The 13450-nt window shown below is 44.6% G+C and overlaps 1 protein-coding gene across 1 annotated transcript in view; it reads right to left on the bottom strand.

Moving 5' to 3' along the window:
• The window catches only part of LOC126482141 (chondroitin sulfate proteoglycan 4), a 660554-nt gene that overhangs the window by 304940 nt on the left and 342164 nt on the right, over positions 1-13450 (bottom strand). The window lies entirely within an intron of this gene.

Here is a 13450-nt window from a genome sequence, read left to right as displayed (position 1 = left end):
GAGACCGATGACCACGCTGTCTGGTCTCCTTCTCCAAACAACCCCCTCAGGCTGTCACAGGTTGCCCTGGAAAATATTTTTAGCATGGTCCGAGCAAATAATACACAATTCCAGATACCCTCAGTTTTAGGGTAATTCTGCGACTCACTGTTCTTCCGTCCGCCACCCTGCAACGCAGTTTTCACGTGTCTAATTTTCGCAAAGTGAGACCTTGATTGTTTCTGAGGAACGAAGAAACCATAGACGCATCAACTTTCGTAAGGTTTCCGCTACCATCTTTCACAAAATTCCTCTCCATTGTTACTGAAAAGTTGTAAATGCGTTTAGCATCACTAAATAACTAAACTTTCGGCAGAAAAAGTATGAAAAACCACCAGTAACTTCGGCTAATAACCCTATAACACAGATATAGCATCATCCTACTCCTAGCTTGTGACGCCACTAAAGCTTCAGCAAATAACAGAGCGTTCACATCGTCCAGGCTGCATACGAACAGTGTCAAAGTCGGTAAGAATTCACTGCTTCAGTGTCTCCACATGTGGAATGGGCTCTGCATACACGATATTTCTAAGATGGCTCCTTTACCAGAAATCACATGGGTTAAGTTCCGGTGAACGAGCAGGCCATGAAACTTGATCCCCGAGTCTGATCCATCAACCAGGGAAGACACGTTTGAGACGCGTCCTGGCGCTAACAGCGATGTGGGCTGGAGCACCATCATGTAGCAGCCACATAACCCTTGCTCTCACTAATGACACTTCTTCCAGCAGGGGAGGAAAAGTCACCCCGCCTGTTAGGTGACGTGGAAGGAAGACTATTACCGAAACAGTCGCCAATTATGCCGGCCCACACATTCCGGCTGCACCGATGCTGATGATATGCTGTCACCATTCCATGGGAGTTCTGCATACTATCCCACAGATGACTGTTATAAAAGTCGAAGACACCACTCCGCGTAAAGGTGGCGTCACCTGTGAATGGGATGGGTGACACAAATTCCGGAATCGTGGTTGCCTGGTAAAGAAACCAGTAACAAAGCTGCTGCCGATGAGGAAAGTCTGTCGCTACAGCACACGCTGTAAGTTATAGGGGTAGTAACAACTGTCATGGAAAATGTTCAACGCGGTCGTTTGACTTGCCCTGTAAAGATACCTGCCTGGTACTGACACGGCGGTCGCCTTCCTCGGTGTTAATCACATTTTCCTCCACGTCTGGTGTCCGAACATTTCGGGTACGTCCTTCACGATTTCCTGCTCTCTGAAAGGATCCTGTCTCAGACAAATGGTGAAACACTGCTGCAAACATTGAATGCTGTGGTTATTGTTGCCGTGGGTAGGTCGCATGATACAACCTTGCTGCCCATCGCCCGTTGCCATTTGCCTTTCCGTTAGTAAGCAGCATGTTGGCAAGCTCTCAACACGAATACAGAACAATTGTGTACAGTGCTGTGTCACATCCACTACAAGCTGAGTCAGCAAGAGAAGTGACTCGGACAAATTACCAGTTACTATGACAGGAGAGGGTGCTAGGGCATGACGCATGAGGAACAGTACGACGCCCAAGGAGGAAACCTTTCAGTCCCGGACATGAGTGCATCAGAAGTCTTCTGGAAACGAAAAATATTTCTTTTCAAAAAGACAGCAACACTTCGCAGATAACGTCCATAACTTCTTTCTTCCTAACAGCGTCGGAGTTTCTGAAGTCGCCCTGGTTCCACAGCTATACCCCGGCACTGCGAACTAGTCGTGGACGAGGTAACTTTGCTGATTCCGGCGTAACCTAGGCTCTAACGTACGCACGTTAACTTAAGAAGCCGTCCACTCAAGGGGCATAGGAGCTGCCATATTGTTTGGCTTTATTTAGTAGATTTTCTCTATCATAGAGTACGTGGTGCGAATACAAGCTGTTCCAAAACATCTGCAACTTGAGGATCTCTCGAAAACGCGTCGGTTTAGCTACAATGACAGTTAAAATGACAGGAAACTACATATCGCTAGGTAAAAGCTTCCTGCAGTTGACGTTTTTAGTGTTATTATATGTGCTACGAAAGTATACCGTTTCAGTGCTGCGGCACATTGGCGATATACCAAAAGCGATTCTTTTTGGTACAGTTTACATTTTAAAAATCAAACGACGTTTGTAGGTACAGTCTTTAGACAATGTATCTCATATACGGAGGACCAGCTTCCTCGTCGAAGCTGCAGCGCAGATGAGAGCCTTCGGGGTTCCGAGCAGTAGCCTGCTATTAGCAGTCGTACGGCTCTAACGTCTATTTAGGTCCTTCCGCGGAGCTTCACACTCGCAGGGTTGTTTACTTCCTGTTACTCTTCGCTAGTGCTTGCACTTGGTATGTAGAATGGCTCATCCGTACCGAAAGTCCACCATCGAGATCAGCTAATGACTTTCCATCACCGAACGCATTTGAAGTGGAACGATTTATACGAGAAGAGATTAAAATCGAATCACAGGATATTACTAAAATCAACTTCTCTATCACAAGTCAAATTGATCAGTGACACGGTGTGTGACAAGATCGTAAGGGACAACCAAGATGGACTTAGTTTTAGACATTCTGACAGCTATGTCGGAGCTGTAACTATTGATCATGCGGGGCATGGATTAAGAACTGCCAGAGTATTCGAGTTACCGTTTGAGGTTCCGACTGGCATCGTGGTTGCAGAAAAATCTAAAACCTTTACGACGTACCCAGAACTTAATGGGGTGAAAGAAATGCAGATAGAGCTAACAAAAAATGTGCCGTATTATCTCACAATTGCAAGCTGCAGAGCGATAGTCGTTTATTATGGTCAGCTAAAACCTTGCTCAGGCTGTGGTCAGGATGGCCACGTTGGCTCAGCATGTCTGCAACGGAGAACTGTACAAGTACCGATAGGTGAAGCTGTAGCAACACCTATGGTGACAGCCTTACTTCTCACGTATACAAATTTGTTCCGGAAGAACGCTCCACTGAACAATGACCTCAGTGAACAGTTGGACACTCCCTCGAACAGCCGACTACGGCCCACGAGCATGTTCTCGACGGCGACGATCCGCACCCTCCTCCCATCGAGCAGCAACTACTAACTACTGGTGCCTATAATACAGAGAAAATGGACATCCATTGTCGGATGGTGACAATGGCTACCTACTGTGGTGACAGATTCGCCCGCCCTCATTCGGATACAGAAACGCACACACGTAAGCCACGATACTCGAAACGGCACAATAAACGAGCCCTCACCTCGTCGAACAACTGCTTAATATTCACGAAGGGCGACTATCAAGAAAACAACGAGGAAGAGGCCACTTTACAGAGGCTACCGAGGCCTCACATTCGGAACACCACCGTCTCGACAGCAGCATTCGCCAAGAGCGAACTGAAAAGCTCGACAACAGAGAACTACCAGCAGTCCGCTGTAATCCAGGTCAGTAGAAGAGACGACAGAGACAGACGGGGTTGGAAGGACTCTACCGACGGCAAACTTTTCCCAAGGAGACTGGCCTGTTGATTGTGAAGGGTGTCAACTGAAGGTCGCAACAGTCGACAGTCCGGGGCGCCGTCACTTTTAAAAAAAAAAAAATAATAACCCAAGGGCGCAGGCAGAACGGAGCGACTTAAATAACAGATGGCGTAAGCTCCCATAGCCGAAAAAACTGCGACGGAACGACGACAAGCATATCAGGTAACTTTTATCAATATCAATCGACACGGTTTCATATTACGATGTTCAAAATGCTTCAAATGGCTCTGAGCACTATCGGACTCCAGTACATTTCCCGGTCACTTCACCTCCTGATGAGGGGAGGCAGCCAAATAACACGTGGCATGTGATACGGCGATCGATACATTAAGTTTCCTTAGAACAGAGAAACGTGCGGTGTGACGCCTGACAGTTAATGGCAAAAATTCGCTCGATCCAGACTACGTGCGATACGTATGACGGATTCACCATTATGCCCTCAATGCCAATCTCTGCACTTCGATGAACACTGACATTCATTGGGAGAGTCCTTAGAAAATGTAGTCCGTCAACAAAGGAGGTGGCTTACAAATCACTTGAGTATTGCTCATCTGTGTGGGATCCGTACCAGGGCGGGTTGACGGAGGAGATAGAGAAGATCCAAAGAAGAGCGGCGCGTTTCGTCACAGGGTTATTTGGTAAGCGTGATAGCGTTACGGAGATGTTTAGCGAACTCAAGCGGCAGACTCTGCAAGAGAGGCGCTCTGCTTCGCGGTGTAGCTTGCTGTCCAGGTTTCGAGAGGGTGCGTTTCTGGATGAGGTATCGAATATATTGTTTCCCCCTACTTATACCTCCCGAGGAGATTACGAATGTAAAATTAGAGAGATTAGAGCGCGCACGGAGGCTTTCCGGCAGTCGTTCTTCCCGCGAACCATACGCGACTGGAACCAGAAAGGGAGGTAACGACAGTGGCACGCAAAGTGCCCTCCGCCCCACACCGTTGGGCGGCTTGCGGAGTATAAATGTAGATGTAGATGCCTCATATGCGGCCCCTCGGCAGAAGTGTGGCGTTTGGCGACGCAAATGGTCGCTTTCTTTCTTCGAATGGGACAGCACAACATTGGAGTAGGGCTTGCATTCTTCCCAGAAGGGACGCAGTAACCACCTACTAAAACGAACACATTAAGGTGGTTTAGGGGCCAGACGATGCTCTATTTCAAAAAAATGGTTCAAATGGCTCTGAGCACTATGAGACTTAACATCTGAGGTCATCAGTCCCCTAGAACTTAGAACTACTTAAACCTAACCAACCTAAGGATATCACACACAACCATGTCCGAGGCAGGATTCGAACCTGCGACCGTAGCGGTCGCGCGGTTCCAGACTGAAGCGCCTAGAACCGCTCGGCCACACAGGCCGGCGACGCTCTATTTGTTGAGACGGCCCAGAGAATATGATGGACTTTTGAAACTTTTTAGAGGAACGACGTCTGAAGATAGTGAGCAATTCGAAATACCGACAGTAGTTCTCTAACCTCCTTCGTAGTGCTTTTCAGGACTACCTCATAGCTAGAACGTCCAGAATAGGAGAAGGTAAATCATCACTGCGATGAAAGAATAAACGGTAGAAAAGAATCGGCCAACACCACATACATACGAGAAGACATACTCGGATGAAAAGTTGTTGGGGGACCGGAAATCAAATTATGCATTATGCTGAGTGTTTGTTTCTTAACGTTAGAAGAGAACAGTGCTAAGTTTATATATCTTTCAAGTAATACAGGATGTAACGGAAATGTATAGCACAAATTGCAGGACATATTCTGCACACGTAAACGAACAAATTATATTACATGAACATGGGTCTGAAAATGGTTTGTTTCCATGTTACAATTAATGTTCTCTAACTTATGAATCATAGGAAACACAAATGAACAGACCGCACCAGCATACCCCGTGCAACTCTTTCTCACAGAATATATTCAACATGACTCCGTGGGCACTGATACACGCATCAACCCACCATCCTAGTGAATCTCTGGTGCGCTGATGTACTCCTGGAGAATTGCTTATGGTTTCGCAGCCTCCCACAATACAGGCACAGAGACTCTGAACATATTGTACCGAGGTTCTATACACAAGAACTTTGAAATGCCACCACAAATAAAAGTCCAATGGCTTAAGTTCCGGAGAGCATGGAGGCCAGGGTGTTGGTCCATCTCATCCATCACCGAATCTGTTATTTAGAAGCTGACGGACATTTACACTGAAATGGGGAGGTGCTCCATCGTTCATGGAATACATGTTTTGTCGCACAGTTAAGTCACCTCACCAAACAGATCAGGTAGAATGTTCTCTACGAAATTATAACAACTTTGTACGTTGAACCTGGGTGGAAGAAAGTGGGGCCCTACCACATGGTCACCAAGAATGCCTGCTCAAGCATTGACAGAATGTCATTGTTGATGACTTACTTCAACAGTTATGTGAAGGGTTGCCATCTTCCCATTTTGTGAAAAAATGGTTCAAACGGCTCTGAGCGCTATGGGACTTAACATCTGAGCTCATTATTCCCCTAGAACTTAGAACTACTTAAAAATAACTAACCTAAGGACATCACACACATCCATGCCCGAGGCAGGATTCGAACCTGTGACTGTAGCGGCATATTGCGAAAATTTGCTATCAAATCTCGTTGAAACGAGTTGGACAACACGAGTTGTAACATGGAAACAAAGCGTTTCCCGATCCATGTTGATGCAACAGAATTTCTTCCTCTACGTGTGCGAAATGTGTCGTGCAACTTGTGCCTTAAATTTTTGTTACACCCTGTATTATTTGTGGTATGAAAATGAAGTGGTTGTTCCTGAAATTCAAATTTACTTAACTCTTAAACGTGTGACAGAATTTGATTTAAATTTTTACTGTGATACGAAGCAAAAAGAAAAGTGAAGTGAAAGGTAGCGGGTTCGTGTCCGCCTACTTCCAATTTTTTTTCAACTTCTGATTTCTACGAGATATTGTGTCTTCTTTTATTCTTTCAATAGAAGTATCATCTCAAAATTCGATTATGTTTATTATAAATAATGTACTTGCTGCGTTTGTTATTGCTAAATCCAACGACTGGAATGTTTCACCAGTGACCAGAAACTTTCCCTATATACAGGGTGAGTCACCTAACATTACCGCTGGATATATTTCGTAAACCACATCAAATACTAACGAATCGATTCCACAGACCGAACGTGAGGAGAGGGGCTAGTGTAATTGGTTAATACAAACCATAAAAAAATGCACGGGAGTATGTTTTTTAACAAAAACCTACGTTTTTTAAATGGAACACCGTTAGTTTTGTTAGCACATCTGAACATATAAACAAATATGTAATCATTGCCGTTTGTTGCATTGTAAAATGTTAATTTCATCCGGAGATATTGTAACCTAAAGTTGACGCTTGAGTACCACTCCTCCGCTGTTCGATCGTGTATATCGGAGAGCACCGAATTACGTAGGGATCCAAAGACAACCGTGCTGGACCTTAGGTACAGAAGAGACTGGAACAGCACGTTACGTCCACATGCTAACACCTTTTTATTGGTCTTTTTCACTGACGCACTTGTACATTACCATGAGGGGAGAGGTACACGTACACACGTGGTTTCCGTTTCCAATTACGGAGTGGAATAGAGTGTGTCCCGACATGTCAGGCCAATAGATGTTCAATGTGGCGGCCATCATTTGCTGCACACAATTGCAATCTCTGGCGTAATGAATGTCGTACACGCCGCAGTACATCTGGTGTAATGTCGCCGCAGGCTGCCACAATACGTTGTTTCATATCCTCTGGGGTTGTAGGCACATCACGGTACACATTCTCCTTTAACGTACCCCACAGAAAGAAGTCCAGAGGTGTAAGATCAGGAGAACGGGCTGGCCAATTTATGCGTTCTCCACGTCCTATGAAACGTCCGTCGAACATCCTGTCAAGGGTCAGCCTGGTGTTAATTGCGGAATGTGCAGGTGCACCATAATGCTGATACCACATACGTCGACGCGTTTCCAGTGGGACATTTTCGAGAAACGTTGGCAGATCATTCTGTAGAAACGCGATGTATGTTGCAGCTGTTTGGGCCCCTGCAATGAAGTGAGGACAATGTTTCAAGCGTCAACTTTAGGTTACAATATCTCCGGATGTAATTAACATTTTACAGTGTAACAAACGGCACTGATTACGTATTTATTTATATGTTCAGATGTGCTAACAAAACTAACGTGGTTCCATTTGTGTTAAAAAACATACTTCCGTGCATTTTTGTATGGTTTGTATTAAACAATTACACTAGCCCCTTTCCTCACGTTCGATCTGTGGAATCGGTTCGTCAGTATTTGATGTGGTTTACGAAATATATCCAGCGGTAACGTTAGGTGACTCACCCTATATATATATATATATATATATATATATATATATATCCCTGGATAGTTGGTGCCAGTAGGAACCAAAATTACTAATGTTATGTAGGTCGATAACCTACCATTTTTAAACTACTGAAGGTTTGTGTCACTCGCTCCGATTTGCAGTGGGTTTGCCCTGTTGCCGTTCGTCGGGTGACGGGCAGCGCGAAAGTTGTCGGTTCGCACATACAAACGTCCCTCTTCCCGTCACTGCTCCAACGTGATACGCAAACGTGTCGAATAGGTCTTGTAACCACCTCACGTCAGAGACATTCAGACGTAAGCTTCGCTTCAGAGCACACACACGTCTACATCTACATCTACATCTACATTGATACTCCGCAAGCCACCCAACGGTGTGTGGCGGAGGGCACTTTGCGTGCCACTGTCATTACCTCCCTTTCCTGTTCCAGTCGCATATGGTTCGTGGGAAGAACGACTGTCTGAAAGCCTCCGTGCGCGCTCTAATCTCTCTAATTTTACATTCGTGATCTCCTCGGGAGGTATAAGTAGGGGGAAGCAATATATTCGATACCTCATCCAGAAACGCACCCTCTCGAAACCTGGCGAGCAAGCTACACCGCGATGCAGAGCGCCTCTTTTGCAGAGTCTGCCACTTGAGTTTATTAAACATCTCCGTAACGCTATCACGGTTACCAAATAACCCGGTGACGAAACGCGCCGCTCTTCTTTGGATCTTCTCTATCTCCTCCGTCAACCCGACCTGGTACGGATCCCACACTGATGAGCAATACTCAAGTATAGGTCGAACGAGTGTTTTGTAAGCCACCTCCTTTGTTGATGGACTACATTTTCTAAGGACTCTCCCAATGAATCTCAACCTGGTACCCGCCTTACCAACAATTAATTTTATATGATCATTCCACTTCAAATCGTTCCGTACGCACACTCCCAGATATTTTACAGAAGTAACTGCTACCAGTGTTTGTCCCGCTATCATATAATCATACAATAAAGGATCCTTCTTTCTATGTATTCGCGATACATTACATTTGTCTATGTTAAGGGTCAGTTGCCACTCCCTGCACCAAGTGCCTATCCGCTGCAGATCTTCCTGTATTTCGCTACAATTTTCTAATGCAGCAACTTCTCTGTATACTACAGCATCATCCGCGAAAAGCCGCATGGAACTTCCGACACTATCTACTAGGTCATTTATATATATTGTGAAAAGCAATGGTCCCATAACACTCCCCTGTGGCACGCCAGAGGTTACTTTAACGTCTGTAGACGTCTCTCCATTGATAACAACATGCTGTGTTCTGTTTGCTAAAAACTCTTCAATCCAGCCACACAGCTGGTCTGATATTCCGTAGGCTCTTACTTTGTTTATCAGGCGACAGTGCGGAACTGTATCGAACGCCTTCCGGAAGTCAAGAAAAATAGCATCTACCTGGGAGCCTGTATCTAATATTTTCTGGGTCTCATGAACAAATAAGGCGAGTTGGGTCTCACACGATCGCTGTTTCCGGAATCCATGTTGATTCCTACATAGTAGATTCTGGGTTTCCAGAAATGACATGATACGCGAGCAAAAAACATGTTCTAAAATTCTACAAGAGATCGACGTAAGAGATATAGGTCTATAGTTTTGCGCATCTGCTCGACGACCCTTCTTGAAGACTGGGACTATCTGTGCTCTTTTCCAATCATTTGGAGCCCTCTGTTCCTCTAGAGACTTGCGGTACACGGCTGTTAGAAGGGGGGCAAGTTCTTTTGCGTCACCAGCGATTTAGTCATACAGTATTCGTTTCAAGAACAACGGGGTATGGTTTTTGTTTATGGACTAGCCGAAGGTAATTCGCATGAATCTCGGCGGTTGTATGAGGAACGGTGGGAGGTTTTGAGGGATGACGGCCAGCATCCATTTAGTCTCCACCCTGTCCAAGATACAAATTCTGTGGCGGACTATGAACACAGGCTAGGGTTTTGCCGGTGGTTTCTGCTACATGTCGCACGAGATCCGGACTTCCCAGCCACTGTGTTGTTTAGCGACGAGTGCACCTTCCCTCGGGATGGCCTTTACAACATTCGAAACGTTCATTACTGGAGAAGGGGAAATCCTCATGTCATACACGTCAACGGATAACAGGAACGATTTTCGCTCAACATCTGCGCAGGTGTCCTGGGTGACCATCTGATTGGGACGATCCGTCTACCTCCTCGACTTATCAGGGCATATTACCTTCACTTTTTGCCTGCTGGAAGATGTTCCCCTGGATATACGGCTACGCATGTGGTTGCAGCATGATGGGGCGCCCGCACGTGACAGTCGTTCTGTTCGCGGATATTTAAATGAACTCTTCGACGGCACGGTAATTGGCAGAGGTGGTCGTAGGACATGGCCCCCTCGATTACCAGACCTCGCGCCACCGAACTTTTTCCTGTGGAGACTCTTTAAAGTTCTAATTCACTCATCCGGACGCGTATCACCTAGAAATGGAGAGGAACGGATGGATCGCATTCAACATGCCGCCAATCACATTAGGACAATGCCAGGAAACTTTGAAAAAGTTCGGCAAAACCCGTTCGACGTTACCAAGCTTATGCAGCGTCATAGGGTAGCTAGTTCGAGCACCTCTTGTAAGTGAACAAAGTCCTAGCTACAAAGAAGGTCCTTTCCAGGGCCGACAGAATTTGTAAAAGACTTTCTGTACGCGAACTAACAGCTGTTGACGGGAGGCAAAGCATTCAAAAAAATTGTGCGTTGTCGGCCTACACAACATCAGTAATTTTGGTTCCTACTGGCATCAGTTACCCATGCTTATAATTTTGTGATACAATTTTTCTCCATGTACAGATGTCATATATTTTGCTTTTTGAAGAGAAACTCAGAAAGTTTTTTTAAGAACATATGCGAACCGTGAGTGACCCGGTAGACATTAGTACGGTAATCGAATTCTTGCCATACCCGTCCCAACATGGTATCGTCGGCTGTGGAAGTCGCTTTTCGTATTCTCTATCGTATTTTTTCTTGTTGGTGGCTTCTTACGGTATGTTGTTTTTGTTGTGGTCTTCAGTCCTGAGACTGGTTTGATGCAGCTCTCCATGCTACTCTATCCTGTGCAAGCTTCTTCATCCCCCAGTACCTACTGCAACCTACATCCTTCTGAATCTGCTTAGTGTATTCATCTCTTGGTCTCCCTCTACGATTTTTACCCTCCACGCTGCCCTCCAATGCTAAATTTGTGATCCCTTGATGCCTCAAAACATGTCCTACCAAACGATCCCTTCTTCTAGTCAAGTTGTGCCACAAACTTCTCTTCTCCCCAATCCTATTCAATACCTCCTCATTAGTTACGTGATCTACCCACCTTATCCTCAGCATTCTTCTGTAGCACCACATTTCGAAAGCTTCTATTCTCTTCTTGTCCAAACTAGTTATCGTCCATGTTTCACTTCCATACATGGCTACACTCCATACAAATACTTTCAGAAACGACTTCCTGACACTTAAATCTATACTCGATGTTAACATATTTCTTTTCTTCAGAAACGATTTCCTTGCCATTGCCAGTCTACATTTTATATCCTCTCTACTTCGACCATCATCAGTTATTTTACTCCCTAAATAGTAAAACTCCTTTACTACTTTAAGTGTCTCATTTCCTAATCTAATTCCCTCAGCATCACCCGATTTAATTTGACTACATTCCATTATCCTTGTTTTGCTTTTGTTGATGTTCATCTTATATCCTCCTTTCAAGACACTGTTCATTCCGTTCAACTGCTCTTCCAAGTCCTTTGCTGTCTCTGACAGAATTACAATGTCATCGGCGAACCTCAAAGTTTTTACTTTTCTCCATGAATTTTAATACCTACTTCGAATTTTTCTTTTGTTTCCATTACTGCTTGCTCAATATACAGATTGAATAACATCGGGGACAGGCTACAACCCTGTCTCACTCCTTTCCCAACCACTGCTTCCCTTTCATGCCCCTCAACTCTTATAACTGCCATCTGGTTTCTGTACAAATTGTAAATAGCCTTTCGCTCCCTGTATTTTACCCCTGCCACCTTCAGAGTTTGAGAGAGAGTATTCCAGTTAACATTGTCAAAAGCTTTCTCTAAGTCTACAAATGCTAGAAACGTAGGTTTGCCTTTTCTTAATCTTTCTTCTAAGATAAGTCGTAAGGTTAGTATTGCCTCACGTGTTCCAACATTTCTACAGAATCCAAACTGATCTTCCCCGAGGTCCGCTTCTACCAGTTTTTCCATTCGTCTGTAAAGAATTCGCGTTAGTATTTTGCAGCTGTGACTTATTAAACTGATAGTTCGGTAATTTTCACATCTGTCAACACCTGCTTTCTTTGGGATTGGAATTATTATATTCTTCTTGAAGTGTGAGGGTATTTCGCCTGTCTCATACATCTTGCTCACCAGATGGTAGAGTTTTGTCATGACTGGCTCTCCCAAGGTTGTCAGTAGTTCTAATGGAATGTTGTCTATTCCCGGGGCCTTGTTTCGACTCAGGTCTTTCAGTGCTCTGTCAAACTCTTCACGCAGTATCTTATCTCCCATTTCGTCTTCATCTACATCCTCTTCCATTTCCAAAATATTGTCCTCAAGTACATCGCCCTTGTATAAACCCTCTATTTACTCCTTCCACCTTTCTGCCTTCCCTTCTTGGCTTAGAACTGGGTTGCCATCTGAGCTCTTGATATTCATACAAGTGGTTCTCTTCTCTCCAAAGGTCTCTTTAAATTTCCTGTAGGCAGTATCTATCTTACCCCTAGTGAGACAAGCCTCTACATCCTTACATTTGTCCTCTAGCCGTCCCTGCTTAGCCATTTTGCACTTCCTCTCAATCTCATTTTTGAGACGTTTGTATTCCTTTTTGCCTGCTTCATTTACTGCATTTTTATATTTTCTCCCTTCATCAATTAAATTCAATATTTCTTCTGTTACCCAAGGATTTCTATTATCCCTCGTCTTTTTACCTACTTGATCGTCTGCTGCCTTCACTACTTCATCCCTCAGAGCTACCCATTCTTCTTCTACTGTATTTCTTTCCCCCATTCCTGTCAATTGTTCCCTTATGCTCTCCCTCAAACTCTGTACAACCTCTGGTTCTTTCAGTTTATCCAGGTCCCATCTCCTTTAATTCCCACCTTTTTGCAGTTTCTTCAGTTTCAATCTGCAGTTCATAACCAATAGATTGTGGTCAGAATCCACATCTGCCCCTGGAAATGTCTTACAATTTAAAACCTGGTTCCTAAGTCTCTGCCTTACCATTATATAATCTATCTGATACCTTTTAGTATCTCCAGGATTCTTCCAGGTATACAACCTTCTTTTATGATTCTTGAACCAAGTGTTAGCTATGATTAAGTTATGCTCTGTGCAAAATTCTACAAGGCGGCTTCCTCTTTCATTTCTTCCCGCCAATCCATATTCACCTACTATGTTTCCTTCTCTCCCTCTTCCTACTGACGAAATCCAGTCACCCATGACTATTAAATTTTCGTCTCCCTTCACTACCTGAATAATTTCTTTTATCTTTATCTTACGGT

Source organism: Schistocerca serialis, chromosome 5 (assembly GCF_023864345.2).
Source record: "Schistocerca serialis cubense isolate TAMUIC-IGC-003099 chromosome 5, iqSchSeri2.2, whole genome shotgun sequence".
Lineage (NCBI taxonomy): Eukaryota > Metazoa > Arthropoda > Insecta > Orthoptera > Acrididae > Schistocerca > Schistocerca serialis.
The sequence above is the reverse complement of the archived record's forward strand: the minus strand, read 5'-3'. Positions and strand labels throughout refer to the sequence as shown.